Source organism: Fukomys damarensis, unplaced genomic scaffold (genome assembly GCF_012274545.1).
Source record: "Fukomys damarensis isolate Sample0158 unplaced genomic scaffold, DMR_v1.0_HiC HiC_scaffold_5, whole genome shotgun sequence".
Classification (NCBI taxonomy): Eukaryota; Metazoa; Chordata; class Mammalia; order Rodentia; family Bathyergidae; genus Fukomys; species Fukomys damarensis.
In genome coordinates, this window is record NW_022900917.1 from 19846702 (window position 1) to 19854489 (window position 7788).

Genomic DNA, 7788 nt, shown 5'->3' on the forward strand with positions numbered 1-7788 from the left:
CCCCCCCCTTTTTTCCAAAAACGTCGAAGAAGAACCGCGTAAAAAAAAAAAAAAAAAAAAAAAAAAAAAAAAAAAAAAACCAAACCAATAAATAAATAAATAAAGGATTGCTTAGAGCTTAGTGGAACGAGCTAAATCATGCCCCTTTCAAATTCACTTGTTGAAGGCCTGCATTTGGAGACAAGGACTGGTGACTAAGCTAAAATCAGGATACTAGGCGAGCCTAGTCTAGCATGGCTGGTGTCAGGAGAAGAAAAGAAAATTAAGACACAGACGGCACAGACCGGGCCTGTGACATGCAGGTGACAGCAAGCATTCACGTGCCAGGGAGAGAGAATCTACTGTGACACAATCATTTCTGCTCCTTCAGCCATCTGGTCACTGCAGCTTTCTACTTCTCCTTCCTCACCTCCCAGTCCCTGTTCTGGCGTTTTTTTGTTTGTTTGTTTTTCCTTTCTCCCTGTCTCTGTTTTTTTATCAGGAGTCTACCAATTCCCCAGAATTGCCGTGTTGTTGACCTTGTAGGACTGACCCCTAGTCCGCGTGGGCGACCTCATCATACTGCATCTCTTACACTTGGTCTCGTTTTCTTTCTGGAGACATTTTTCTGTCTCATTTTTCACTCACCTCAACGGCTGCTTCCTCCTCAGACTTCTGGGCTGGTATCCCTTATCCTTCTTTCTTCTAAACGCCAGAGTCCCAGGCCCAGCCTCGGCCCTCTCCTCCGCCCATAATGTCTCCCTAGCTCATTCCCCCCAGTTCTATGGCTTCACATTAAAGTGCACACTTACTCAGCATGTCCACCTGTCTCTTCAGACCACATACGCAGCTGCCCTGGACATTTCCACCTGGGCATCTACAGAATGTTTCAAATTCACCTTGAGCCCCAGATTCTCTGCTCTGTTTCTCCTCATTCCCTTTAACAGCATCATCATTCACCCAGTGAGGACAGAGTCCTGAGCACTGGCCTTGATTCTCTCTCACAATCAGTCCCTCCAATGCACAGCCTCACCGTCTGTACCTCCAAGATAAACCCTCTTGGGCTGAGGATGTAGCTCAGTGGCACTGCACCTACCTGGCAAGCGCAAGATCCTGAGTTTGATTTCTGATGCGGGGGAACAAACGCTACCACCCCACACCCAGTCACACCTTCCCTGCCTCTGCCACTGTGTCCTACCTCCCTGCGTACAGTCCTGCTCTCTCCGGGACTCTTCCCACTCAGAAGCCTGCTTGTTTTAACAATCTTGAGCCCTCTCATTTCCCATCACATTTCAAACGCAGTGCATCTCTCTTAGTCTGGTCTGCAGGCTCCCCTCTGATCTGGGCCCTGCCTGCTTCCTGACCTATCTCCTTCAGCAGTCAGCTTCCCTCTCTGCCCTCAGGAAGGATGGCTACCTCTACCTGCCTGTGTGGTGTGGTGTGGTGGAGCCTTTTACACTCACTCTTCCTTCTGCCTCTACCGCAGCCACAGCTTGGGGATTCACAGAGTTCACTTGCTCCTCATGGCTTGGCTCCAAACACCCTCTAAGGAGGCCTTCTTGACACCCTCTCACCTAGCACTTGCCCCAAGGCCAGAGAACTCAGCACACTGGGGTTACAGTTATGACACTCTAATAAGCTCTTACTATATACCGAGATTGGATCAAATGTTTTACATGCATTATTTCAGTTGAGCCACAGAGCCACCTAAAAAGACATTTTTATTATCCCTGTTTTATGAGTCAGAAAACTGAGGCTCACAGAGGTCAAACACAAGGTCATATAGCTTGCACTCAGGCCTGATCCCACAACTAGTGCTCTTAACCATCACACTCAATTGCTTCTCACTTTAAATTCTGAGTTATGGCCAAGATGGCTACTAGGAGTTCATTTTCCAGGATTGACTGGTTTCGAATGCACTTGGGTTGGCGCAGGTAAAGTAACGCAGGTGTATCGTTGTGTGCTAGGGAGGGGTTGTTTTTCCAAACTATGGCTTTTAACATTCAGATAATACAAGTGCAGTTTAGGTAGGTACAGATCCAGCATGAGTGCAGACTCTAACCTCTGTGGTTCGTGCTTACAAACTTATGAAAGACAAAGATATTTCTGTTTACTCTGTCGGCTGTTTGAGCTCAAGTTCTCAGAAACAAAGTTTTTTAAGCCTTAAATTATTTCTTCCTTATTTTTATGTTAAATCCTATTTTTACATGGTGAATAGAAATGAAATGCTTGAAACAAGAAGGGCCTATGCGCATTTGGGAACAGACTTATTGAGTACCTCCATGTGCCAGGCACTTTTCTGTTTTTATCATCTCTCTGAGCTGATTTTAGTTTTCCTTTCACAGGTGAGAACACTGCAGCACTCAGAAGGTAAGGAACTGCCCCATTCCAGAGCAGGGACTCTGATTCCTTCCCTCCCTCCCTTCCTTCCCAGATAACATAAACTTTGTTTTCCCAGGGTGCAACAGAACTGATTACCTGAGGCCCAGTGAAACCTGTTCTTAAGGCTCCGAAGTTTAGATCCATGTTATAATGATAAACATAAAGAGATCTGTGTGCCTCTGGAAAGTGTTGCAAAACCCCAAAAGATTGCAAAAAAAATTTAAGTCCTGTGGCCAGTCCTCTCCAACTTGTAGACAGATTGGTCTGGTGAGATAACCATCAGATGCCAGACGCTGCCACATTCTCGGCTATCCGTTCAGCAGGAGCTCGACGCTCTTCTTCCTCAGGCACACTCGCCAAGGACGCCTCTGCCTTGGGCCTTACATTTACTCTTCCTGCTGCCTGGGGCTTCGTGCCCTTATGGTTGTGCTCCTCAGAGAGGCCTACCTGACCATGCAATCTCCCCACCAACTACTCTAGCTCTTTACTCAGCTTTTGTTTCTCTTCACAGCACCCATCACCTTATATATTTGCTTATGTATTGTATCCTTTCTACTGGATGGAAGGAAATTGAAGGCTGAGCCTTAGTCTGTTTTGTTCACTGCTGCATCTCCAGGGTCTAGCACAGAGTAAATGGTACTAAGCAGCTGTTGACTGAATGAATGAATGCTGTAAACACAGTGGGCACTTTGTGGCTTAAATGAATGAGCAGATGATGTTCAACATTTATAGGACTAGGTCAGGGGTGTGGCTCAGTTATAGAGCCCTTTCCTAGCATGCTTAAAACCTCAGGTTCAATCCCTAGTGCCCCCCCACATCACACACACACACACACACACACACACACACACACACAGGATGAAACCTTTATCTGACTATACTACTCATCCCTCGTCTTGGTATCAAAATGTTTAGCCCCAGAAATCACAAAGACATGGAAAAAATGGACATATAAGAACACAAATTAATCTTGCAAAGTGTCACGTATATTTAAGGTAATTAATCCAAGCGAAAAGGAACAATCCTATAAACAAGCGTCCCTTAAGTAGGCATATTATTGAGACAGTGTGTAGCTTATGTAAGCAGCAGTCACATTATCTGTGTCATTGTTTGGAGAAGGCAGAAAGGCACGTTCTGCCCAAGCTGTCCCCATAACGGAGCAATTTATGATCACAAACCCTACCTCGGGTGCACCTAGCCCATAAAGACTGTTGGGCAGTGAGGCAGAAGAAACAGAGAACAAAGAGGTAGCTTTGGCAGTGGGAGTAATAAAGGACCTTTGCTCACTCGCTTTAGCTAACATGACAAGCACCCAGGACTAAGGGCATCTGCCCCGTACAGCAGGGCTCCATGCTCTGTGGCTCCTGGGGGCTCGGCAGCTTTGTGTGGACGCTCTGCAGTGTACATCCAGACCATTTCCACCTAGGGATGACTCCTGCTTTCTACTCTGTTGTAAGGACGTTTCAACATAATTCTAAATAATTGGCTGCTTATCTGTACATTCACCAGGAACTAAAAGTTCTTAAAGTTAGGCTTTTACAGATCTACAGAAAGTGCTGGAGGCCTGAGGGGGTGTCACTGACCAGCTGCCACCCAGTGCACGGCCCTCATGGCTCCGGAGGTCCCTTCTAGTGCGGGCTACTCCATGAGATGGGGCCACCTCCCCACTCCTTTCTAGTGCCTCTGCCAGCACACAGACTTCTTTTGTTTAAAAGAGTTTCTAATCACATGTGAAAGTAGGGTTTCAAAATCTAGTGGGCTCAGTAATAGAGGGTGTGCTAAGCATGAGGGAGTCACAGGGTTCAATGCCCAGCCCCAAAAAACAAAATAAAACTGAAAAACCAATATACAGAAGTCACGAAGGTTACAGGGTCTTGAAAAACAATTACACTTACAGCCCCGAAATAACTAACTACTGACTTCTTCCCAGGACAGTAACTGCCAACACCACGAGATTTCCATTTTATTTTTATTTCTGAAAGTAGTGTTCACTGAATCTCTTGCTTCCTTGTGTTTCAGGCTTTCTGGTACACACAAGCTCTTTTTCCCCCTTCTCTTAGGACAACAGGTTTTGTTAGAATTTTAAGTTATTGTTCTTCTAATATGCAATTGTAAAGGTTGTTCCTACCTTTTCCAGACACTTGGCAGCACATTCAAAGCCCAGCAGGCACATGTGAATGGGCAGACTGAAACTAATCTAAGTGAACATCATTTTGGTGTTCTCCACAGTGCAAGACTGACAACTTGTTGCTTCCGTGGCTAAGCGACCTGTGTGTGCTTCACAGCCTCTGGGGGCTTCCTTCGGGGCTTGGGAGGGAAACATTCTTCAGCAGCCTGATGCAATTGGCAGGGTGATGGCTGCAGCCTGTTTTCCGGAGCAGGAGGCAGGCACACAGGTTGCATTGTACAGTATCTGGATGTTGGCATAGACGTGGTCCTGCCCTGTGATCCTTCAAACAAAGCCTGAGGTTGAATCTCTTTTGTGTGGGTAGATAAGGGAGTGTATTGAGCTCCGTGGAAAACAGACAAGGGTGCTCTGACAGATGGTGCAAGGGTCACCCCACAGCAGGGGGTCAGCCTGAAGCTGGGTACTATAGCAACACTCTGAGAATTACCTTGTGAATTAAAGGACGGTTCGATTCACTGGGTCTGCCCAGGCAGGGAACCAGCTGGGTCTTTGTCAGCCAGCAGACGAAACTGGTTGGCAGTTGTGTGGTTTGACAGTCCAGCTGTGTGCAGACAGCTCTCTGCTGTGGTGATGACATTACCCCCGGGTCTCAGTGCACGTGTGTTTGTCAAGAGCAGCATAGGAAGCAGCAGCAGTGTGATGGTCCATCCCAGGTGTGGGCTTGCGCTTTTGTCTGTACAGAATTGAAAACCAACAAACCTGACTAAAAGTCAGTTTGCTTTTTATTACTATTGAGCCCTAAGAGTTCCAACCAGTGTCTATAATAAAATGCTCCTCACTCATAGGGCAGACTTCTGACACCGCCCCTCCCATCTCTTCATACATCACTGGGATAAACAAGTACCAGGCGGCAAGATTAGAAGCAGCAAGAGAATAAACGGGAAGCCAATGACTCCCTAGATAAGATTTGTGTGTGTGTGTGTGTGTGTGTGTGTGTGTGCACGCGCGCGCGCGCACGTTGGGCTGGGGATTGCACCCAGGGCCTTGAGCACGCCAGGCAAGTACTCTTCAATGGGCCCACTCTTTTTGTTTTGTTTTTTTGTAATCATGAAATCTTATTGGACATGGCAGCACATGCCTGCAATCCCAGCATTCCGGAAAGCCAAGGCAGGAGGATCATAAATTCAAGCCCTGTCTCAAAATAAAAATTTTAAAAAGGTTGGGGGTGAACCTTAGTGCAAAGGCCCTGGTTCAAGCCCCTGCATCAGAACAAAACCAAGAACAAAAACCTCTACTTTGTGGAGTTTAGAGGCCATAATAGGCCTTTCTGGTTTCCAGCTTTGTGTTTTGGTTATCTATTGCTATTTGTTTGTTTATTTGTTTTCATTCTGGGGATGAACTCAGAACTTTGTACTTGCCAGGCAGGTTTAGCACCACTGAGCTACATCCCTGGCCCAATTGTTGCTTTTGAAAAAGTACCCAAAGGGCTGGTGATGTGGCTCAGTGGTAGAGCACTTACCCCGCACGCAGAACGCCCTGGGTTCAATGCCAAGCACCAAAAAACAATACAAAATCCTCTCGAAGTTACTGTTTTAACAGCCAAGGGCTGAGGAGATAGCTCGGGGTACAACACCTGCCTAGCATGTGAGAGGCCCTGGGTTTAATGTCCAGAACTGCAAAAAAAGTTCATTCTAGACTCTGCCTTTGTGGAGGCTTCAGTGAGGATGATTTATCTCTGCTTATTTCACATGGTGTCTGCTGAAGCTGAAACTTCCTAGCGAGCTTTTCCAACTCGAGTCTAGTAACTCAGCTGAGGTGTCTGGAGGGGCAGGAGCTGGCCAGGCATCTCCCTCCTGCATATGACCTCACCATGTGGCTACTTGGGCTTCCTCATTCAGGAACGCCTGTCCTTCTGTGGTGGTCACCTTTCCCTGAGCTTCCACGCCAGGGTGCAAAGTAGAAACTGTCAGGTTTTCTTAATGCCCAGAATACCAGAACACTATTAACACATGCTATTGGGCGAAGCAGTCCAAGGGCAGCCCCAATTCAAGGAGAGGAAAAAATTCCCCTTCATGGTGGAGATATATACTGTGGCAGCCACCTTTGGACATCTACCTCAGTTTTCGCAGCATAACAAAGTATCGTGGCCTTTTATTGTACTAAACCTCATCAAGCTGGAAAAGGGTAAGGTTTTTAACTTTTTAAAAACAAGACCTTTATAATTGTTACCATAATTTGGTTCTGAATGGAAGTATGGTGGCCTGAATTCCTAGGTGGAAACAAGAGATTGGGGGGGGCCTAACATAGTAGTGAATCTGAGGGGACAAATATTAGGGTGGACTCGATTTGCCATAACCTAAAATCCAGATCGTGTTTAATTATGGTACTATACAGTCCACAAATTACAGCCCGGTAATTTGTAAGGTCAAATGACTGCTCCATTTTTTTTTTTTTTTTTTTTTAATCATTGCTCCTCAAGTGTCACTTTCCTGAAATGAACTGACCTTTCCATCCTCAGCCGGAGTGGGAGTTTTCTGGAGACTGTAATGTGTAGTAGACAGCAACCTGGAGAGTTGCTATACGTTTCACTTGGGTCAAAGGATTACATCTCAGTCCAAACAGGTTCCACAGAGGAACTGATATACCTCAGTGTGACTCCCCTGCCCTCAAGACACGATCAATCCACCTACATGTGTACAGAGCTTTGGTTAGGAAGACACTGAGTGCATGGTCTCGTTTTCTTCTGACTGTAAACAGGCAGGTGAGTAGGCAGGCCTCGTGTGAATGTGCAGAGTTTCCAGGTAAACACGATAGATCCCAACCTCCTCCGCCACAAGCAAACTCAGATACACAGCAGGGAAGAAGCAGCTCTCTTTTTTCGGGTTTCTTCTTCCCTGCTGGCACAGTGGTCTCTCAAGAGTCCTGACCTTTCTGCCTTCAGGCCTAGGCTGATGGTTTCTGCCTCAAGGCAGATCCTAAGGACAAGTTCAGGCAGCTCCCACGGTAAGCAACACGCAGGTGGGGCCTGGCTCCTACTTTACAGGGGTACAGTGAGCTGGACTCCCCTGTTTGTGGGGCCCAGCAGTGGCTTGCCTTGGTCTCCCCGTCCACAGCTTTATCCAACACTGGCCGGATGGGTGCTCTTGGAGTGTTGATCCTCCTCTCTGTGTCCTTATTTGTCCTCTTATAAGGAAAAAAAATGTCATGCCTGGTGCCCCAAATCCTGCACTCCTCACTGGGTCAAACGGAGGGGGCACTGAAGTCGGGCTGCCCCGCCCCCGCCGGCCTCGCTCCTGCCC